At 44.6% G+C, this 23,936-nt stretch overlaps 1 protein-coding gene across 1 annotated transcript in view; it reads left to right on the forward strand.

The window, feature by feature from the left end:
- The window catches only part of LOC121576374 (transcription factor Maf-like), a 49,015-nt gene extending 26,458 nt beyond the window's left edge, over positions 1–22,557 (forward strand). Inside the window, exon 3 of the mRNA XM_045223431.1 lies at positions 16,792–22,557. The gene's annotated coding sequence lies outside the window, so the exon portion shown is untranslated. The remainder of the gene's footprint in view (positions 1–16,791) is intronic.
- Positions 22,558–23,936: the final 1,379 nt, after the last annotated feature.

Consider the following 23,936-nt stretch of genomic DNA (forward strand, 5'->3'; position numbering starts at 1 on the left):
CTCTCTGATCAGGTAATTCACTAACTCTGTGATTGGATATTGAATAAGCTCTGTGATTGGCTATTGAAGGAGAGAAGCTGGACGAGGGGCTAAAGCCAGCTCTCTTGTAATGCCTCCATTACTCACACTAAACTCAAAGAAATGCTGGGTTAAAAACGACTAAATGTGGGTTATTTGGTAACCCAGCTCTGGGTACAAGGCCGTGCACAGAACTTTCAGTGGGCAGGTGCTCAAGTTGTGTTGTTGGGATGTCCCAAACATGGGTTAATTTAACCATCAGTTGGGTATACACATTCTTCTATAATAATTAGATGATTTATTACATATTATAATAAGGTATACCACCTTACTGTATCCCCAGAATGGGATTTGCATATGTTTTAAGGGAACTCATACACTTCTATAAGCGTAATTGAAGCTACAAAAATGTAAATGTTCGACCTTAACATGTGATAACTATACAACAGAACAGATGAACAGGAATGACATTTACTCTCTTGGGTGGTTGTCACGCCCTGGCTCTGGGGACTCTTGTATGTTGAGCCAGGGTGTTAGTTTCTTTGTGTAGTGTCTATGTTTAGTTTTCTATGTTCTGTTCTAGGTTATGTGTTGCTATGTTGGCCGGGGTGGTTCTCAATCAGAGGCAACGTGAATCAGCTGTTGCTTGTTGTCTCTGATTGGGAACCATACTTAGGCAGCCTGTTGTGCACTTGTGTTTTGTGGGATCTTGTTCCGTGTAGGTTTGTGTTATTGACCGAGGACTTCACGTATCGTTCTGTTGTTTGTGTTGTAATTAAAAGCACCTATTAAAGTATGTACTCATATCACGCTGCGCCTTGGTCCACTCATTATGACGATCGTGACAGAAGATCCCACCAAAACAGGACCAAGCAGCGTGTCCAGGAGCAAACGCCGGGTAAGGAGCTGGAGAAGTTGGCGATGGCCCAGGTGGGCCAATGGTGGTCCTGGGAGGACATGTTCGTGGGCAAAGGGCCATGGGCAAAGGTTAAAGCCCTGGCGAGAGAGGAGGTACGGCGCCAACCGAGCTGTCGTCGGACAGGCGAGAGGCAACCCCAATAAAACATTTTTTGGGGGGGCACACGGCATGGACGACGGGGCTGCTGGAGGCAGCTACGGGGCGAGTTTGTGGATTAGGAGAGGAGGCCACCGGGTTTGGGGGGCTGGAAGGGAGGTTGGCGGAGCCTAGAGGTAGAGCAGAGCCAACTCCCCGTACTCAGGCTAGGCAGCGTGAGACTGGGCAGGTTCCGAGGTATGCAGAGCTGCGTACTGTGCCGCGAGTGGTCCGGCACAGTCCTGTACGTCCTGTGCTAGCACCACGCACGTGTCGTGCTAAGGTGGGCATGCAGCCAGGACGGAGTGTGCCGGCTCAACGCTCGTGGCCTCCAGTACCCCTCCTCGGTCCCGGATATCCTGCGCCAGTGCCACGTGCTGTAGTGCCAGTACGAGTACACAGCCATGTACGTCCTGTGCTGATGCCTCACACAGAGTGTGTAAAAATAGGCATTCAGCCAGGACGGGTTGTGTCAGCTCTTCGCTCCAGACCTCCAGTACGTCTCCACAGCCGGTCCGGCCTGTTCCTGTTCCCCGCACCAAGCCTGTGGTGCGCGTCGCCAGCCCGGCCCGGCCTGTTCCTGCCCCTCGCACCAAGCCTGTGGTGCGCGTCGCCAGCCCTGCCCGGCCTGTTCCTGCCCCTCGCACCAAGCCTATAGTGCGCGTCGCCAGCCCGACCCGGCCTGTTCATGCCCCTCGCACCAAGCCAATGGTGCGCGTCACCAGCCTGGCCCGGCCTGTTCCTGCTCCCCGCACCAAGCCTGTGGTGCGCGTCGCCAGCCCGGCCCGGCCTGTTCCTGCCCCTCGCACCAAGCCAATGGTGCGCGTCGCCAGCCCGGCCCCGCCTGTTCCTGCCCCTCGCACCAAGCCTATGGTGCTCCCCTGTTGGGTTTATGTTGGCGCGGTCGCAGTCCGCGCCTTTGGGGGGGGTACTGTCACGCCCTGGCTCTGGGGACTCTTGTATGTTGAGCCAGGGTGTTAGTTTCTTTGTGTAGTGTCTATGTTTCGTTTTCTATGTTCTGTTCTAGGTTATGTGTTTCTATGTTGGCCGGGGTGGTTCTCAATCAGAGGCAACGTGAATCAGCTGTTGCTTGTTGTCTCTGATTGGGAACCATACTTAGGCAGCCTGTTGTGCACTTGTGTTTTGTGGGATCTTGTTCCGTGTAGGTTTGTGTTATTGACCGAGGACTTCACATATCGTTTTGTTGTTTTGTGTTGTAATTAAAAGCACCTATTAAAGTATGTACTCATATCACGCTGCGCCTTGGTCTGCTCATTATGACGACCGTGACAGTGGTGAAAAAGAACAATCTGAAAGCCACGCCCCTACTAAACTACGCCTCCAGTCTTCTGATCTGACCTGCTGGGTCTTATCTCAATAACCCAGCACCATTAACCCAGCACCCAGCATCAATAACCCAGCAGTTTCTAAAAAAAATCATCCCAACTAAGAGACCCAACACCTACAACCCAGCAGTTGGGTCAACAAAACCACACAGCATTTTTTTTTAGTGTAGAGCAGGGCTATACACACAAGGCATCAAACTCTGACATATACCTCTACAGTTGTTCTCTGGAGAGTCATTGTGCTAAAGAGACAATGATCACTGTATGCTGATAGATGATGTGTGTTTCATCCTAGAATAAAGATGATGGATTGTGGTATTGATTTATCTGAGCCGTGGCCATGACTGGACTGGCTGTCTCAGACAGACTCGGAGAGAGGAAGTTTCACATATTATTATTCACTGACTCATTGGGGATCATTGTGCTGACCCGGGGTGTGTGTGTTTGTGTGTGTGTGTGACAGGCTTAGATCCTCCATGTCAGGGACAGCGGTGAAAAGGGCAGAATGAAACACGTCCTCTCTCTCTGTTCAGCTGCTGTTCTCTCTGTTGGTCCCTCACTATCCCAGAGGAGTCGAGGAACAGACAGACAGACAGACAGACAGACAGAGAGAGAGACAGACAGACAGAGAGAGAGAGAGAGATTGAGGAGTTGAGGATGTAGTTATCGACTCTCCTCTGTTCCATCACCTCCCACCCCTCTGAAGGTGTACCGAGACACACGTCACATGAATACTCAAACACACACACACACACACACCTCTGTTTCTTTAGAAGGCAGAGGAAGAGACATATTGTAATATCAGTAGGCTATCTATTCTCTACTCTGCTAGTGGATCCCAATCCTCTTTGGAAATAACAGCAGCAACACAAATCTGTGTGACTGGCTGAGACAGAAAGATAGGGCTGGGCTCTGTTTAATACCCTTATGTAAACCAGTAGCAATCAACCCTAACACAGCACCACTCAGGGAACAATAAATGACACTTTCTATTCTCTCACCAGATAGCAACGCTGTGTGTGTGTGTGTGTGTATGTGTGTGTGTGAGAAAGAGAGAGATATACTGTACGGTTGTTTCTTTCAGCAGTTAGAGGACAATGCTGCCTGGTTCCCCAGTGTTTGTTGTGCTAGTTTAGATTGTGTCTTAAACCAGAGAGTGATTTAGACCCTGACCTCAGAGACTAACTCTACTGTATGTCTGATACGCTCCTTCATTCATCCTCCACTATCCCTCCTTTCTGATATCTCTCTCTCATCCCTCGGCATCCCTTTGTTTACTTCTTCTCCTCATCCCTCCCTCCTTCTCTCTTTCTCTGGTTCAGTAAACAAAGAGCAGAAAAACAGTCAAACAGAGCAAGGCTCAGATTGTCCAATCTAAAAACAACAGCAGTGACACAAATATCCCAAATCTCACCACACCAGCTAGAGCCAAGACAGCAACAAAGTATTGTATGTGCATGTGTGTTTCTGGTGTATGAGTGTGTGTACAGTAATATTTGACAGAAGACCGATTATAGTGAAATACCTTTATTTCCTGTTGTCAACTTGTCATAATGGCCCTGTGTTTCAGCCATATAGACCCTGTCATAATGGCCCCTTGTTTCAGCCATATAGACCCTGCCATAGTGGCCCCGTGTTTCAGCCATATAGACCCTGTCATAATGGCCCCTTATTTCAGCCATATAGACCCTGCCATAATGGCCCTGTGTTTCAGCCATATAGACCCTGTCATAATGGCCCCTTATTTCAGCCATATAGACCCTGTCATAGTGGCCCCGTGTTTCAGCCAAATAGACCTTGCTAGGAACCCTGCACTACCCTGTATTACATGTATGGCTCTCTGTCACAATAGGCTTACAGGGCTCAGTCACAGGCAATGAGAGGGTGTGTTTGTGTTGCTTTGATCCTTATATTAATGATAATATCACCAGGTTGGAGAGTTGTGAAGTCATTGGGATTCAAGCTAAGAACCAGATTGGTTTGTAGCTGCTCTGGGAAATGGTGGTTGCTGTTATTGATGAAATAGAAGCAGTGTTCCTTGTGTACAGTATGCTTCTGTATTCAGGTGAGATTTTGTTTCTGCCTTTGTGATCAGGCAGTATGCAGTACACATTACACAGTTTTATGGCAAGAGAGAGAGATAGAAGAGAGATTATTATTTCAGAGTCACAGGCATTGAGGCTGTTGTTGTTCTAGAAGAGGTTTTATGGAGCAGAAACCAACTGCCTTTTCTCTGGGTTGTTTTCGCACTGATTGATTGCTCTGGCCTGAGGCTCCTCTGAGTGTGTTGCGTCGTGTCTGGGTGTTTACCGGAATGTTTGGAGGATAAAAACCCCAGTCCTCGACATCAGTCTAGACTAGAGTCAGTGAGAAAGAGAGACAGAACGAAAGAAACAATGAATGAAAGAGATAAAGAAAAACAACAATTCTCCTTTGGCCCAATGGAGTACAGAGCCCATAGAGGACCCATGCTTTTGTCTGTCTCTGTGTGCTGTGGTAGACTGAGCTGCATTCCCAGTCTCTGGACGGTTCTGATTGTTTTCTCCAGTGTTGCAGACATGTCAGTGGGTCAGAGACAGACTGACACTGAGGCACCAGAAGGTCACAGTTGTCTGTGCCTATATCTATCACTTTTCTCATTCAAACTGTCATCCCTTTTATTCAGTGTCTCTCTCTCTGTCAGGGAAATTGTCAAGGACCATTGAAGAATTTGAAAAAGTTGGAAAGACAATATTTTGCTATGACGTGTGTGTTCAGTGAAGAAGAAACTATATTTTGTACAAAGTGTGTCAAACACTGACATCTAAAATGGTGTTTGTGTGAAGTGTGTGTGTGTGTTACCATTGTGCCTGTAGCAGTGGATTGATTTTGATTGCACAATCCTTCAAACCACTGGGTTTTTCAGATGATAATCTGCTCACTCTGCAGATTATAACTCAGATGATCTATTTCACAATGAACACAGAAACGATGTGACACTTATTTGTGGTGAGACACACACGCACACACACACTAGCCTGAGGGGGAGAGGAGCATGTGATGAGCTCCTAGTGGGAGGCAGAGAAGAACAAGATAATTATTACACTTAGAAGTAACAGAGAACAGGAGAGAACAGGAGACAGAGATTTAATGTTCTTATTCCAGCAGAGAGAGATCAACAGCACATCTCAGCTCATGATTAAGAGAGTGTTGTTCTGTAAAGACAGGAGAGTCTTGAATTACGACACATAAATGTGTGTGTGCGTGCATGCGTGCGTGAGTGTGTCTCTCTGCTGTGAGGTTTATTTCTGTTATGTTTCTTAATTAGCTGACAAAGGTTACTAAAGGTCAAGGCGTCTCAGGCAGGTGGGCCGGCACATGCAAATGTGGCAGGAGGTCAGACGGCTTAGTGACCGCCTTACACGGCCCATATATGGGCACAACCACGCTCACATCATTGCCATACAAATACCCTCAGTTATAAAATAATACCACTGATCTAGGTGATGTATTTACACCACTCATATACAGACACTGTACTGACATACAAATACCTGAACTAATATTAATACTGAGTTGATGAGAATACTGTAACGGATTTAGATCTACAGTAATTACCACGATTGCTGAATGTATCACACCTTTGCCATGCCAAACACATCAGGTTATTCTTACACTTCCAGCATGCCTAATGTGTTTCTGCCTTAGATAGACTCCAGAATAATATTGATACAACATTAATTTACATCAACCTTCATATCTACCACTTTCACATGACCTACTTATTATTCATAGCTTTAAACACATGAAATGTACTCTTCTAGTTCTCTTTCCAGCTCAGTAGGCACTACATGAACACCCAAATAGGGTGTCAGTGAGTTCAGTGAGTTGGAGTGTGTTGAAGGAGATAAGATAAGAGGTGTGGCAGCAGTAGGTAGTAACCTGTGCGTAAAATATTATCCTTGTAGGCTTGGACAAGTTCTAGTGGTAACACACACACACACACACTGTTCCGCTATGCTCTAGTGGTAAAGGTGATAGAGCGTTAGACAAGCTCTAATGCTGGAGGTGAGAGACAGACATTAGTAGTGACAGTAGATCTGAACGGTTTTATCTGGCTCTGCTGTAGGTCTGATACCTCCTGCAGCAGACTTTGTCTAAGCCTCCTTTAGTCCTAATGCACTGGCCCACAGTCTATCTCACTGGGAGCTGTGGGAGGTGGTTGTGTGATGATCTGTGATAGATCCTCTAATAGATGTGTAACATGTCACCGTCTGAACTATCGTCCCTGTAGTGACTCTGGACTAGACAGGACAGCAGGGCCATGCCTGAGACAGGGAGAGCGAGGGAGAGAGGGAGAGACAGAATGTACAAGTAGAGTTATATACCTTTGGGTCTGAAACATTAGAGAGAGCAGAATGTTACAATCCTCAGAAAAAAATAATCACACAATATTCAGGGAGAATAAAGTTAATATTTTCCAGACTAGCGGTTCAAACGTTTAGCTGATTTGGTTTTAGACAAACAAACTCAGCACATCAATATGAATATAAATAATACTAGTGAGATAATGATTTGTGAATTAATCCAAAACACACTTAAATTGTCACTGATGCTTTTGGGCCCAAAGTATTAAAAGTAAAAGTGAGAGTCAGTGAAACTTTGACAGATCCGTATCTTCACTCATGCAGTAAGGGAATGGACTTGAGGGTTTAGAGTTTATTGTTTGTAGTGCTCCTCCTCACGCTCTCTCTGTCAACCCAACACAACTCTGCTTTAGTTCTAAACCACAGGCCAGACTCAGCTGCTCCAAAGTCTCAATCTCTAACTCAGAGAACACACACTGTACATTACTACACAATGGGCTGCTTCTCCAGCACATCTACAACTGTTAATGAGCAGTGCATTAAAGAGACTGTATTTCATATAGCTTGTTGTGTCAGTGTGTCTAATACATACATTACCAGTGTTGCCCCTACTCCCCTCTGTGTATGTGATTACAGTACCTCTTTCATCACACTGTACAATAGGCTTTACAATAATGGACCATAAATTAATCCAGTGGCCAGACCAGCTAGCTGTAAATAGTAAGTAGTGATTGTTTACAGTTCAGACATGTCTATGAGTGGGCTGGCTACACCATTATCACACACAGCAGCACTCAATCGTCAGCAGCCGCTCTATAGCATCACACTGGACACTGCCATGATCTCTCACCAGGCTCACAATAACCACTTCAGTTAGTATTATATTCCTGTTATACTGTACATAGAGTAATAGTAATATACTGTACAAGTCATTCTTTCTTAGAGGATTTCAAGGATGAGACAAGCAGGGTTTTTATTTATTTACTTATTTGGATTTTTAACCTTTATTTAACCAGGCAAGTCAATTAAGGACAAATTCCTATTTACAATGATGGTCTGGCAAGAGGCAAGGGGCACTGAATAAATCAAAGTAAAAGGGGTCCTGGCTCCAAGGCTGGGTGAGGGTTATAGCTGTCTGCTGTACCCTCTTAACAGCAGTGGTGCTCTCTGTCTCTTTAATCCTGCTAGTCTAGAGCAGATGAGAAGGCCTTATTAAAGATTGATTTACTCCACTGTCTGTGCAATCTGGGCTCAGGTTATCAGGGAGATCAGTCAAACACACACACACGCTCTTGCTTCACTTCATTATCTCTAATACTGCTAGTAAACGTTTAGCGCTTGTGTGTGTTCTCCCATATGGAGCGCACACAGCTCTGAGTCTCAGTGATGTTAATGGGTTTTTAAATGTCAGCGAATGATAAAAGGGGGATCTGTTGTCCTATGTCCTCACGATCATCATCATCGCAGAGCGGAGCAGAAAGTGGTCGCTGTGTGTGTGTGTGTGTGTGTGTGTGTGCGCAGGTGCGGCCCTACTTCCACCAGCGCTGATGTCAGCATGATTTATGCACCAATCAGATCAGGAGAGAGAGAGAAAGCGAGAGAGAGGGCAGAAGGGAGGGAGAGAGGGAGGGAGAGGGACGGAGGAAGAACTGTGTTCTTTAATCACCCCTTCTGCTTTCTCACCTTAACATTCTAAGGCTCTGGTCTGGTCTTCATGGGTCTCACTATGTGGTTCTCCCAGCAGGCTTTGTGTAGTCCGGTCAGTTGGCTCTACTTCCTGCAACCTTGATCTGCAGAGGCACCTAAAAGGATTCCCTTCATTGAGCCCTGTGTAAGGGATGGACACACACGTACATGCATATGCGTGTGCACTCACATAGTGAGAAGAGGGTAGACAACGTTGTCAGACTTGAGATCTGTGGGAGGAATCTCTTCCCTAGTCCCACCAGGTAAACAGTAAAGCCAGAAGTCTAAGTCATCCTTAAGCTCTGTGGATAGACTGACTACTAAGGGTGAGAGATGGAGAGGCTGTCTGACACATACACACACACACACACAAAGGAATTTCTCATTGTGAGAAGCAGAATCGCTGCAGGGACAGTCACTGTGTACTGTAAATAAACAAGTGACACACATAGTCTCCAAGAGGGAAAAGAGCTTAAATAACCATTTACAGGGAAACCACTGGGGTAAATGTCTCACTTTAGTCTGTTTGTAGTATTTTTTTGTTTTGATTACTGTCAAATAAGTTCACCCAAACAAGAGCCAATTATAGAAAGAGAGGGACTAAAACAGCAGTATTCCGTGGTAATTATTTGTTTACCTTGTAAAGATCAATTACATCACGTAGACCAGGGATCATCAACAAGATTCAGCCGCGGGCCAATTATTTATTGAGTGGACATAATTACAAATAATTTGTAGACTGCAAATTGACTGCAAGAAACCCAAACAGATATAATATTTTACTAAAACATAATCATTTCAATCCTTGCTTACATTTGTATATGATCACGTGTCTCTCTATTATGCGTGGGAATACTTGGGAACAGATTTCCATAATTATATCCCTTGGAGCTGATTTCCTGGTGTTTTTCCAGTGTTTTATGTCCCTCTCTCTTCCACGCTACGGATCGAATAGAGACCTCTCTCTTTCTATACTCCCTCTCTTCCCTTTTGCGTGCTCTCTCACCTACGTTCTTAACTGATCAATTCTTATTCAGAAATCTTATTATAGGTCTCCCGAGTGGCGCAGCGGTCTAAGGCACTACATCACAGTGATTGAGGCGTCACTACAGCCCTGGGTTCGATCCCAGGCTATGTCACAGCTGGCCGTGACTGGGAGACCCATGAGGCGGCGCACAATTGGCCCAGCGTCTTCCGGGTTAGGGGAGGGTTTGGCCGGCCGGGATTTCCTTGTCTCATTGTGCTCTACTGACTCCTTGTGGAAGCCGGGGCGCCTGCTAGCTGACTTCGGTCGCAAGCTGGACGGTCAAGAAGCAGTGCAGCTTGGCAGGGTCGTGTTTCGGAGGACGTATGGCTCTCGACCTTCGCCTCTCCTGAGTCCGTAGGGGAGTTGCAGCGATGGGACAAGACTGTAACTACCAATTGGAGAAAAAGGGGTAAAAGTACCCCCCAAAATTCTTATTATCATGCTTACTGGGAAATACACACTCACTCAACATAAATCACAGCCTGTCAGTCTCACACTGCTGCTTACACACATTTAAACTCTGTTATGATATTCTATTGTTGGCTAATTTATTAGGCTCTAGCTCTTCTTTACACACAGGTTGTGGTCTCCTGCCAATAACACAATTAGGTCCATTGTCTACTGTTGTTATGTGATCAAACATACAAAAGTAATGGGGAGAGTACAGAGGTAGACAGGAGGGAGTTTCTCCCAATAGCTGATTATTGGCTATCACACACTGCTGGATACCAAATATACTGTTTTCTGTAATAACCATTTGATTATACTTTCTGATCTAGTCTAGCAGCTGCAGTTTGTCTTTCACGGTGCGCATGGAGAGTTCTCCTAGACACGATCAAAAGAAGTGTGTGAGTGCCTGAGGACTTCAAGAGGGGAGCTAACCGCTGTTGAGTGGGACTTCAATTTAGTAATTAGATAATTAAATAGAATCATTACATTCTAATTATTTAAATGATTTCCATATAAACATTGACAGCTAACCTTTGTATTGTATGAGAACCTATTTCTTAGGGTTGAACCGGGATGTGGTCATGAAGCTAGAGGGTGATGGTTAGGGTTTAGGCTACAGTTAGGGTTGAACCGGGATGTGATGTGCACATGAAGCTAGGGTAAGGGTTAGGGTTAGAGTTAGGCTATGGTTAGGGTTGAACTGGGATGTGGAGTGCTGTGATTTATCAGCTTACCCTACTCAAATGTATCAGTTTACCCAACTAAAAATAAAGGTTTAGAAACACCAAAACCAGGGCCACAAAACACCAAATCTGTATCTCTATCTTAATCTCTTACGCAGACAAACACTCACACAGCCCAGCCTGACTCCAGTGCTGAAGCTGTTTGTAAGGCCAAGTAAGCGGCGCACATAGTTATGCATAATTTACCACGGCTCAATAACAACCTCTCTTTCACCGCTCGACCTACCTGGCCACACTGAATCAAGCACACGTGCACTCACACACAGCACAGCGTATCTCTTCTCCCCTGGCAGCCTTAACCAGGCACATTATATCTGTGTTGCGGCTATCTGGCCATGACAGATGTATTTATGTATTATTTTGATAGATATTGATCCTCACGGCAGAGCAACTTAAACAGAGGAGAAAAATTAGCTTTGAAAAGCAACATGGCTGCCGAGAGAGAGAGGGTAACGGGTTGCTAACTAGAGAACAGGGGAAAGAGATATAAAGAGAAAGAAAAAGAGAGAGGGAAATAGATAGAGAGATCGGGGTAAAGGGAAAGACAGGGAGGGAGGGAGGGATAGGGAGGGAGGGAGGGAGGGAGGGAGGGAGGGAGGGAGGGAGGGAGGGAGGGAGGGAGGGAGGGAGGGAGCAGGGTGGTTTATAAAAAGATTGGTGTCACAACAGAGAAGAGAGAGAAAGGTCGACAATAGCACTGTGACCTAAAAGAGAAGAGATGAGAAAAGTTGATTTGACAGGAGGGTTAAAGTAGTAGATAATAGTTTATATGAACAAGGTACAGTAGTAGAGGAAAAAATAATAAACCCTAACCCCTTGATTTCCTTTTATATAAATCACTTAAAGTGCACACACACAAAACAGAAGAGTGTTAGTTCCCCCATTTGACCTGTGCTTGTCTCACTCACTGTGTGTGTGTGCGTGTGACCTTGGCTTGGCCCGCTGGTAAAGTGGAGCGTAGGAGAGAGGGTGTGTGAGCAGCCAAGCGTACTCCTCCAGATTAGCAGGCTTTATTACTGCCACCGACCACAGCCCCTACAAATCCTCTTATTTCATTTTACCTCCCGCTACCTCGCCCTCTCTCTAACACACACTTGCTCCCGCGCCCTCCTCTCTCCCTCACTTCTCTCTCTTTCGCCGCTCTCCATCTATCCCTGCACTCTCTCTCTTTCTCCGCTCTCCATCTACCCCTGCACTCTCTCTCTTTCTCCACTCTCCATCTACCCCTGCACTCTCTCTCTTTCTCTCCTGTTCTCACACTTTCTTTCCCCATTCCACTTTCACTTACTTGTTCTCCTTGCCCTCCCTCTTGTTTTTCTGCCATCTTTCCCATCCTCTTATTCCCCCTTTTCCTCATTCTGTGTTTGTCTTCCTCTACGTTTTTCCCAAGTCATATATTTTCTCTATACCTTCTCTTTCTTTGCCTCTCCCTCCCCTGCTCTCTTCCTCCCTCATTCTATTCAGTGTGATGAATCTGTAGACAGGGCCTAATAATTGTACTTCAGCCCAAGTGCTCATTTTTCTCCGTGTTTGAAAGCCGTGACAAGCAGCAGTTCTTTCTCTATCCACCTTCCTCTACTCTTTCTCCCTCGCTCTCTTTATTTCTCTCTCTCTACACCTCCACCGTCTTTCTCTCTCTCTCTCGCTCTCTCTCTCTCCCTACCCCTCGACTCTATTTCTCTCTCTTCTCTCATACAAAGGGATGAATAGAATAACTGATGGTTTACAAGGTCATGCTGTCTAGTGAGGACACACAGGGGGTTTCTACGGGAGCGATGTCCTCCCAGGTGCCATGTTCAGCCTCAGATATAGAGACAGAGGAAGTGTTGGATAGCACACAGCAATATATCTAGGGGGAAATAACGATGGTGCTCTCAAATCTTCTGTAAAGAAATGTTCCCTTAAATGTTTGATACCTTATCTTAAGATAGCTAGGTGACACAACCACATATCACAGTCAAACATACAGGATATGAACATTCCATTCCAGCTAAACAATGGATGTGTTTTGCAAAAAAACTTTTTAATACACACCTAAAATCTAGGGGGAAAAATCTGAGAACAGTAATATTTTACACACACATGAAGGTACCCATAAGCAATCATTTCTGGTGAAAGAACACAAATGTGAAAAGTTGGTGGATAAAGCGTTTTGGAAATAAACTCTTCATGTATTGAATGTTACATGTTAATTTCTATACAATATACCCCAGCCCCAATCACACTTCCACATAGCAGTGTTAAACGCAGCCTGTACAAGGAGTGCCAGAACACCCTGGGACTAAACATATGGGCTCCTCTAGAATATCCTCACCAATCTCAACCTCACACATGCGCACATACACATACTCACACATGCTCTATCTTTCTCACTCGCTCTCTCCCTTTTGCATTCTGCTAGATTCCGAAAACTATAACATGGTAACGCTATACTTGATCATTTCATTGAGGAGACATTGTATTGACAGACAGTATGTGTGTGATTGTGTGGTGTGAGCCTGGTTAAAGTATAGCTGGTGATGTGCTGTTCCACCTCAGGTATTTACATGTCAGAGAGAAAAGCATCCGGCAGAGCTACAGGGGACAGTCCCACTGCAGTAAACGCCAACGCCCCATACACACACACACACAAATGCAGCCACATGCACACGCACACAGACACACGCACGGCTTCGGCCCAGATCTTTATCTCATACCCCCTCCCACACACACACACACACACACAGCTAACACTATAGTTACTGAGGCAGCTTTCTGTACACATCAGCAGAATGTAAAGGTGCAGACAGCAGGAGAAATAAAGACAAACATACCATCATTATACCATTAATAACACTGTTTAATCAACTACACAATTCAACATAGTCATGTTGATATTTTAAGATAATTATGGTTCATGGCTGTAAATTACATATTTGATTTTAACGTTAAATTAAATGAGGGTTTTGTCCAATAAGCACTTTCACAAAAACTAATATTTTCAGGGATGACAGGAGATTCTGAAACTTGTATAAATACAGAGGTTGACAAGTTGACAACAATTTCATTACTATACAACAGCACTTAATAAATATCAGCCATTTTAATCAAATACTAGTAGAGAGAGTGAGAGCGAGAGCAAGAGAGAGAGAGAGAGATTATAGGCTGGTGTAATGTAGTCAGTAGGTATACAGTATATTTCCTCCCTCTCAGTAGATATGTATTGAGTTAGTCTTGTCCATGGAGGGCTTTAACATTGATTGTGATCATTAAATACATCCGTTCCAAATGGCAGCATGGCGTTCCAGACGCCAATACTACCAATATAAGCAACACAGACATATTCAAATCAATCCGCCCATATGAGCGGGGAAATTAATCTTATGGGAAATAAAAAAACAAAATTGGAAAATAGAGCAGTTAGCCAGTACACATTAACTTGCAAATTGTTAATGTCTAATTGTTTGTATGCTATATTTTAGTTTCCTGTTTTTAATTGTATAAATTATATTTAGTTGATTTATATTCAGTATGTATTGGATTCTCATCCGATTTGCATCTACCAATACCATTTCTGATCACCTGGTCCTCATTTATAAAATGTACTTACATTTTCATGATTCTACATTTCAGAGCATGATCAGTGTATGAATGTAAAGTATGTGTAAAACACAAATAATATTTTTTACACACATTGATGAATTCACACAAGCATGTTTGAATTATTAATCACACATTAAAAATGTAAAATGCATTTAACCACAATGAGAGATAAATAGAGGGATGGTGGGAGAGAGAGAGAGGAGAGAGAGACTGAGGGGCCTCAGGCGTGGGTCAAAGGATCAAGGTCTTCCTCCTCAGAGACGAATGCTCTCCTGTCTTCTCCTCTCCTCTCTTCTCCTTTCCTCTGTTCTCTAAGCATTGGGAGGAAGTGTACTGTATTGATTAACTATCAGATGATTCCGATAGGGCCTGATCAATAAGACTTTGTATGAAAGCCAGGCAGGAACCTCCCTCTACATTCAGAACACACGCACTCACACCCACACACACGCAAACACACACAATCATAGATCCAGGGCAGCGATGCAGTCCCAGAGGACATCTTAATGCTGTGTTTCCTCTTTGTTTGTTGTCTACCCGGTATCTCACTCTCGCTGTCTATGTGTCATTGACTGGTTAAAGCAGGGGGATTATATGCTGTTGATGTCTCACTCACTTCGCCTCTGAAGGAGCTCAGTGACATGCATCAATCAAATCAAATGATTAGTACTGTATGTGCGTGTGTGTAGAGGGGTGAGAGGGGTGTAAGAGAGTCTCAGCTTGCTGCTCCTTACCACTTCGAGAGCAGAGGAAGATGGGTGTAAGGGGCCCAGCTGTAGCACTACTGCCCCTAGGGGCCACAGAAGGGGGTGCTGGATCTATAACTGGGTGGACCTCGTCCTCCTGTACCCCATCCCTCTCTCCCTGAGGATAGTGTGTGTGGTGAGTGTTGCAGCCGGCCCTTACATGCCCCCACACAGCCTAAAGAAAATATATGAAAAATAAAAAAAGATTTGTAGAGCTTTGGGGATGCCATAGTGTGTTGTTGTTTCTTCTCTATCCTAGTGAGATATTCTGGACACCTTTATAAATTGCTCTAAATCTCCCTGTCCTCAATTCCTTGCTAAGGGTGTGTATGTGTGTGTGTGCGTATGTACGTGAAGGAACAGTAACAAGACAGCTGTGGTCTACAGATTACAACAGAACAGAACAGTTGAGTGTGCTTCTACATTTGCATTGCTTGCTGTTTGGGGTTTTAGGCTGGGTTTGTGTATAAGCACTTTGTGACAAAAAGGGCTTTATAAATACATTTGATTTGTATATAGTAGGATAGAGTGGGGTAAGTTGAGCCATATTTTTACATTCAGCATCACTCCTTCAAGGGAAATATACTATTCTTTCTAACAAAGATATCTACATATATTTCAGGATGCTGTGTATCCCTGGAAATAATCAGAATTCATGTAAACATTACAGTTTGGAAAAAATTGCTTGTCCAAAAAAGTGGTCTCTTGGCACAACTTACCCTGGGGATGGGGTAAATTGAGCCACGGGACAGGGTAAGTTGAGCCACTTATTAATTTAATTGTACTGAATTAAATATCACCACTACCTTTTTAAACCATGTCTATCTTTATTTGCCAAACACAATCACTTTTTTGTATTTTAATCAACTTTTAACACAGGCTTAACACTTAAACACTGTTAACATAGGCCAGGCCCTGTGTTAAATCATATCCCAGCGATAATGACTTGCATTACACCTGGGAAGAAAACACTTACGTTTGTTCAACTTGCCATTGGCTGAACTTACCCCAAGGCAAACATTTTGACTATATTAGCCCACACAGCTACAAGGATGCACTTTCATGCTAGGTTTAGGACCTCACATTGAAGCTTATAGAGACTCCAACTGATATATAGAACAACCTTCAAAGTTTCTACTTTGGTTTAGATACAAGCATCATGAAACCTCTAACACAATACATTTATTTGATTTGGGGAAAATCCGTTTTTTGGACTGAACTTGCTTACCACTTTTTCCATGTGGTTTCTTCCTTCACAGACTCCATTAAAAATGATGATCTCTTCCTACATATTTGGTCAAATAATTCATTTTGTGTATGGTTGCCTAGAAACAAAGGTGGCTAAACTTACCCCTTTGGCTCAACTTACCCTACTCTCCCCTACAGTGCTGAACTGCTGTTGAACACCATGCAGGGAACAAAGCAGTGTTTGTTTAACAGTGAGAGGGACTCTTTCAGGCATCAGCTGACTAACCAGTTGTGAGAATGATGCAGGTCAGCCGTGTGATTGGTTAGTCAATGTGTCAATCACTCTTTGGCCCTGCCCAATGTTTCCTGGTAGAGAGGGTTGAGTGGAGAGTAGTTCCGGGTCAAAGGGCGCTGTGCTGCTCACTGACCACAAGAAACAGCCTTTATAGGCCAATTCTGATTAGTCCCCTTCTCCCTGAAATGTACACTCATTTTGATTCCTTTCAATAGGATCCTGTCAACTGCGTGCAAACATTGAAATGACCACAGACACATACTACAAGAAACAGTCTTTAATGTGTCCTTTCTCTTCTTCTTCTTTACAGAAACCATGACAGAGGAATGGTGATGTCTTATCAACGTCGCTCCATGGCACCGGACTGCAACAAAGCACAACGTCCACACAACGTCTCCAAACCACCCATAAACCAACCAACAGTCCCTGTACAGAAGTCCAGACGGACCCAGTCACCCAACACTGTCTTTCATGAAGAGATTATTGACAGAAACAAATGACAACAAAACTAAACACCCAAGAAAAATACTTAATGTTTGATTCAACGACTAAAACTCCTGGATTCCCTCTTCCTCTGACATCACCAGTAGCTACGGATGCAATTCTGACTCAACATGACAAAGATACAGTACCTCCTCATTGTAAATAGCATTTTGTAGAGTATTCTATGTAATAATATGTAGGTTGGAGGTCTTTAACTGTAGACAGACAATGTAGAGGGGAGAAGTGATGACACGTGAGTCCCATTTAGCACATTATATAAATGTAAATAATGTATAGTTGGGCCTCATATGAAACAAAACTACTGCGTCTGTATATAGACATGAAACCATACCTCTATGTATATAGGCATTACATTATACCTTCTTATTTCTCCAATCCCCCTAAACTAGCACAATGATACTCACCACTCCCTATATCTCTGTAGACAGACATAGAATAGATATATACAGGAGGAGAATGGAGACACAGACAGAAGATACACACACACAGTGTGTGATGCAGGTGACAACACACTGGAGTGAAAAACACAGGCCCACTTTGGCTGGAACTGGTGAACTCTCCCTGCCCTGCCACAAAGACGGTCAGAGGGGACGTGTTGCCACTCTCTTCTCCTCTCCCTTTAGTGTTAAACTACCACATCTCTGAACACAATTCAACCTGTAGCCACAGCTTAGCTATTAGATAAGATGTATTTCTACATGTATTTTACTCCCCTTAGTGAAGTGACGGGTCCAGTTCAAAGGTTTGGCAGTTTTCTACAGTCCACTCAATGTACAAACTTGATTGGTTTTCATCTCCACTCCCTCCCATTCCTGATTGGCTAGTCCTCCTCTCTCCTCTAGTCCTGATGATGCTGTTGATAGTCAGTGGGAATGTCCATCAGACGGCCTGCAGGCCCGTAGGCCTCTCTGAGACCAGGTGCTCGCTTAGCTCCCACAGGCTGGCTGCAGTGGCCTGGTCTTCGGCCTGGGGGGAGGGTAGGCAGCGGAAACAGTTGTTGAAGTACATGTGCCACCGAAACCCTCCAGCTCCGGAGCTAATGCACAGTACACTGTGGTGGCTGCCCCCTGTTGCTGTGAACACACAGACAGAGAGAGAGATACACACACAGGTCAACATGGAGGACCCTGATCAACATTATCTTTGTTGGAGGAGAGGACCGTCAGAGAGATACACAGAGACCCTCTTGTCCGCCAAGAGACAAAGGATATCCTGCCACCCTAAAGATGCTGCCAAGACCTCCACCAGAATAAACACACACCTGGACTCAGCGACCCCCTCATCGTTCCTGCATGACCCCAGAGCATCTGTACGAGATAGAGAAGGAACTCCACACAAATGGAAAGAGAGATATCGAGAGGATGAACTCCATAGACACCCCTCTCTGCCACCGCCCATAATGATGGGACAGTGTTACCATGGGGACCATGGCCATGTATATATATTTATATACATATATTTATTTCTATATTGTGTGTGAACAGGACTGCTGACTATCCACAGAGTGCATGCTGATGTATAGGTGGTAAATACAATGATAACTGTCCACAAAACAGCACAGATCTCTGCAAAGAAATACTACCATTTTAGAATGCCCCAATCTCCATGGGATGGTGGCGATTGTTCATTCAGATTTAAAGCAAAACACAGCAAAATATGTTGGACTTGCAATCTCTACAGCTGCAATATTTTGTTGTTATTTTGTGGAGGTTTGCACACCGCAAGGGCTGTTTTATGGACAGAGGATGTGGCCCACGGTGTTCTAGACTGGGGAGGAGGGAGCAGCTCTCTCCAGGGTTCTATAAACACAGTCTATAAGTGAACATACAGTATATGTGATGATTACACATCTGTTTATGTTCACATCATCTAGCGATTCATGAGGGAAGTCAGACATTGGCTTTTATTCAGAGGTTTGGCAGGGTAAAGAGTAATATGCTGAGAATAGTGCTCTTGTACACACACACACACACACACACACACACACACACACACACTATACATGCATGCACACGCTCGCAAACCCCACTGCCCCCTACCCATCTCTCTTCTCTCTCTCAAAAAGAGCAGACAACCCTCCCTACCCTATACTCTAGAATTAAGTGGGAAATTACTACTCTATTTCTCAGTTAAAATCTAAAATCCAGTATTCCATAGTCTGTAGTCATACTGTACTGAGACATGCCTCCCTAATTACCGTCACAGTCGGTAATTAGGAGCGGAGAGAGGGAAAGAGAAGGAGGGAGAGCAAGAGAGAGTGAGAGCGACAGGAAGAGAGATTCAACAGCATTTGAAACAGGCAGAGGAAGAAACAGACGTCAGAGAGAATTACAGCCAGAAGTCAGGCGCTCAGAGGGATCTTTCATGTAGCCCTGCTGCTGGCTAAAAGCTGCTGTGACGTTGTGAGAAGAGACTGTTCTGGAGCTGACTTCTATAGAGACACATGAAATAGTTCTCCCTGGCTCACTGCTATTTATCTACAAATGAGACTGGTGGAGAGCACTGATGAGAGACTGCAGAGCAGAGAACAGTTTAGTACAGTGCACTGGCACAGCAGCAGAAGTCTGTACGCTCACTCACACACGCATGCATGGAAACACACACACTAATACACACCCACTTCAAAGGCCCAGCCTCATTGAGACTCATTTTAGCATCAGCAGCCCAAGCTGGCAGACCTTAACACAGGAATACACACACATACGGAAATATGCTCAAACTGCTCCAGCACACACACACACTCATTAAGATCTAGAAAGACACACTCTCACACAGATGCACAAACATATTCACAGAATAAAGTGCATGCACACATACACACTCTCATTGAGAAATACAGACACACTAAACAAACTTCCTACTCAGTGTTGGTAGTAGCAGTGGCAGATCGAGGCAGTTAGAAACAGCAGATGAAACAACTGCATCTCTCTGTCTCCCTCCCTGCCAGCACACTGATAACTCTATACACCTCACAGGACTGGCACATCAAAAGCTTACAAATGTCACTCAGTGTCTAACAGACACACGCAGATGCAGACCCAGACCCAGAACATTCACACTTCCAAAGCAGGGTGGCATATCATTTAGCTAACTCTCAGATAAGGTATTTGCTTTAGAACATACACACAAACTCATTGGAAGATGGAATATATTTGCCTGCTCATCTCACTCTACTTCCAGGGTCATCTTTTTCACACTGTTTTAGGTAAAGGGTGGTCAAGCAATACATTGGAATGATTTACACCTGATCTGAAAATACTACACTGATTAGCTCCACTGCACAGCTGTGGACTCTGTGTGCTCTTAGGGAAACTGCACACACAGCAGAGAGAAAGGGAGGGAAGGAGGATTGAGAAAGAGAGAGTGAGTGTCTGTACACAGGGATTCTCTTCTTGGTGTTTAGCGCTGCCCTCTCACTACTTGACCTGGTGACTCCTGTAATAGATAAGCCTGATGAGATTAGACATTAACATGCTGAACCATCCACCACCAGTATCTATCTATCTATCTATCTATCTATCTATCACACACAGACAGAGAAAGGGAGAGAGTGTATTTTTTAGTATTTTATTAGGATCCCCATTAGCTGTTGCAAAAGAGAGAGAGAGGGAGAGAGAGAGAGAGAGCAGGGGAATGGGCTGGGTCAAAGACATGCGCACACACAAACCTCACACACACACATACTAACACACACTCGCTCTCTGATTTATACACTCAAACACTCTCACAGACACACACACTCCATCACTCCTGATATGTACAGTAACCCAACAGATGTGTTGTATAATCATGTAAATTATAGATAATACCTTTACATTTTAGGTGTCGACCAACCAATGTCTCTTTCTGTTTTTCTACTAGCATCTTGTCAATGTCAATTCTGAATCTGATATACATCGTTTTACAGAGAAATGGCTGAGTTTTCTTGGGGTTGTTATGTTCCTATTAGACAGAACTGACCACTGCACACTGGTGAGTGGAGAGGAGAGGGTTAACGGAGTATACGCCAACTGTCCCCTAGACATTACAAAAAATAACCTGAACTAAAAAGGGGGGAAAAGGGAGCAAACTAAAATCACTACCGCCATCACTTCAGCAATATACTAGAAATGTGACAAGCCAAAGTAGCAGGGTCCTAGCCAACCAGAGCGTCTCCAATACATTTCCACACACAGAACCTCTGCATAGGGAGAATCTCTATGCTTTAAGAGCTGAAAAGAACAGCCACCAGTAACCTGACCCTGTCTGGCCAGAACCCTCACTGCTCTGGAAACTGGTCCTGGATCACATTTATGTCTTCCAATTTTCAAAATAATGAACATGTTCTTTGGAAAGTATTCTGCAATATTTAACTGTTAAACAGACACAATTCAATGTATTGAAAAGCAAGGTGGGAGAGAATGGAGATATTGGTGTTGAATCAGTATACTGCATCTCAGAGTTGTTTGGTGTTGTCTTCATAGTATAACATGTTACTGTGGTGATCTCTAACCATGTCCAATCACTATGTGCTTGTATAGTACAACAATAAAATAAGAAGCATTGTGCTATTTGTTAGCATAGGGGTATTGTACCAGAGAAAAAAAAAACTGGTTGGAAATAATGTTTTCTTTCTGCCTCATCAAGGTTGTGTTCTATCATTCTGTCATACAAGCGTTCCCTGATAATATGCGTGTGACCCTTTACCCAGACATCTGTAGTTATGTAATTGACCTCTGACCCCTGACCCCTGACCTGTAAATACACCCAGTACTGTAGAGCAGTCTGTTTTTGTCCCACCCCGTCCTGTCCTGTACATAATAACATGTAAATACCAAACAGCTATGCATGCTGACACTCTAGCACTTCTTTCAGGTACTTTTATAATCCCAAACTTCTCATATGGCATGTGCTGAAAATCAACTAGAAAAAAATATTTCAAAAAATGAAAAGAGAATAATGAAAAAGAACCAGACGATGATATCCTGGACAACGTGTCAAGTCTTACAGTTTTCTTACTCCAGTAGGTGCTTCTCTTCTGTTCCTTTAACTGTCATTCTGTCATTCTTACTGTGGTCGAACCGTTCTGGTCAAGGTTCTGTTCAGTTGTCTTGATGTGGGAAGGGTTGAGGCAAAGCAGAGAGGCAATCTGTACAGAGTGTTAACAACTAAAGCCTGGTTAAGTAGCTGTGTCCACAACTATCACAGGGGAGCATACTCCTTTCCTCTTGTGAAGAGAGCAGACAGGGGGAAATGGATTGTGGTGTAGTCTTGTTCTTTTTTACAGATCACGAATTGGAACTGTGTAGGCTATAGAACAAGCTTACATGATAAAAGGGTCACTGAAACTAGTAGGACCAGTATTTGAGATTTGCCTCAGCCCTAGGACCCAGCCTGTCTGTGATAACAGTCTCACATAAAGGTCTATGCCATTAAGGAGAAGATAGGACTCCAACAGGACTGTGTGCTTTTGTTGATCCTTGAGGAATGTTTATTTTCAACCCCATGGCGTTCACAATAGATGGAAGTGTCTGATTGTTAATCTGTGCTAAAGATATTTTACATTTAATAAATTATCATTGTAACAAAAACACGTCTGCTTGCTTGTCGTCTCTGGCCCATTTTTGTGTAATAGAGAGAGCGAGAGACAGAGTCAGCACAAAAAATTGTCCAGCACAACAACACCCCCTCAACGAGACCCGGAGAGCTGGAGGTGGAGAGAGACATGTCTGCACTCTGGACTGTGGTGAGACAACATCAACAGGAGAAAGAGCAGGAGCAGGAGAAGAACAGAGCATTAGAGGAGAGGATAAGAGTGCTGGAAGAGAGGGTGAGGGGGATGGCGTGTGACAGAGAACAACCCATTAAAGAGCTGGCCACCCCCGCAGAGAAGCCAGCAGAACAGCCCACCTCAGATCCTGACCAAAGTCTCGACACCACAGCAGAACAGACAAATGAAGAACCCCAAGCCCAGGGGATATCACCCCCTCGGAGCACCCCCCGTCAGCCACCCTGATAGCCCTCCTGACAACCCCCCCACACCCACTGAGGACATACACAAGCCACAGATTGTACTTTATGGACTCAAAAGGGAAATATATACAAGAAAACACAGTGTCTAAACTCTGGTGTCCAAACACCCAGAGCACCCTAGACCTTCTGTCTGAGGACCAACTAGGGTCAGCCAGCCACATAATAATACACACAGGCACAAACGACCTGAGAGCACAGCAGGAAAGGGTGGCCACAGCACTCAAGGGAGCGATTTGAAAAAGCTTCTTCTACTTTCCCCAACGCACAAGTGGTTATCTCCACCCTGCTACCATACAGCGGGTAAACACAAGTATTTCCCGTGACTGTGCCTCAAAACCAAATGTTTACCTGGCCCACCACTCTACATCCAGACCACAGCACCACCAGCCACATCCACACCCCCACCCCCAACCAATCAATACCCCCCCAAACCAACCATGCCCACACCCCATATAGGCCTCCTCAGATCAGACCTATGCCCCTCCTGCCCACCCCATGCCCCCCACTCCCGCAAAGAGGGCCTCAACATGAAAGTCACACATATGCCCAGGCCGTGAGCAGGCAAACAGGCCCAACCCCCACTATTACACTAGCCAAAGCCAATGGCATGTACCAGATGGTCAGCAGGCTCTGCTCACACTTACTGGTCTGAGGCCAAACCACACGACTAACAACATTGGACACTTTATGGAACACAAATCCTTCACTATCTCATCCTGGAATATCCAAGGCCTGAGGTGATCTGCCTTTGGCCTAAAGAGCAGGAACCAGGACTTCACCAAAGAAATCAGAAATACAGACATTGTCATCCTACAAGAAACATTGTATAGTGGAGATGGACCCACTGGTTGCCTTCTAGGTTACAGAGAGCTGGTAGTCCCATCCACCAAACTACCAGGTGTGAAACAGGGAAGGGACTCAGGGGGTATGCTAATTTGG

This window comes from Coregonus clupeaformis, chromosome 11, assembly GCF_020615455.1.
Source record: "Coregonus clupeaformis isolate EN_2021a chromosome 11, ASM2061545v1, whole genome shotgun sequence".
Lineage (NCBI taxonomy): Eukaryota > Metazoa > Chordata > Actinopteri > Salmoniformes > Salmonidae > Coregonus > Coregonus clupeaformis.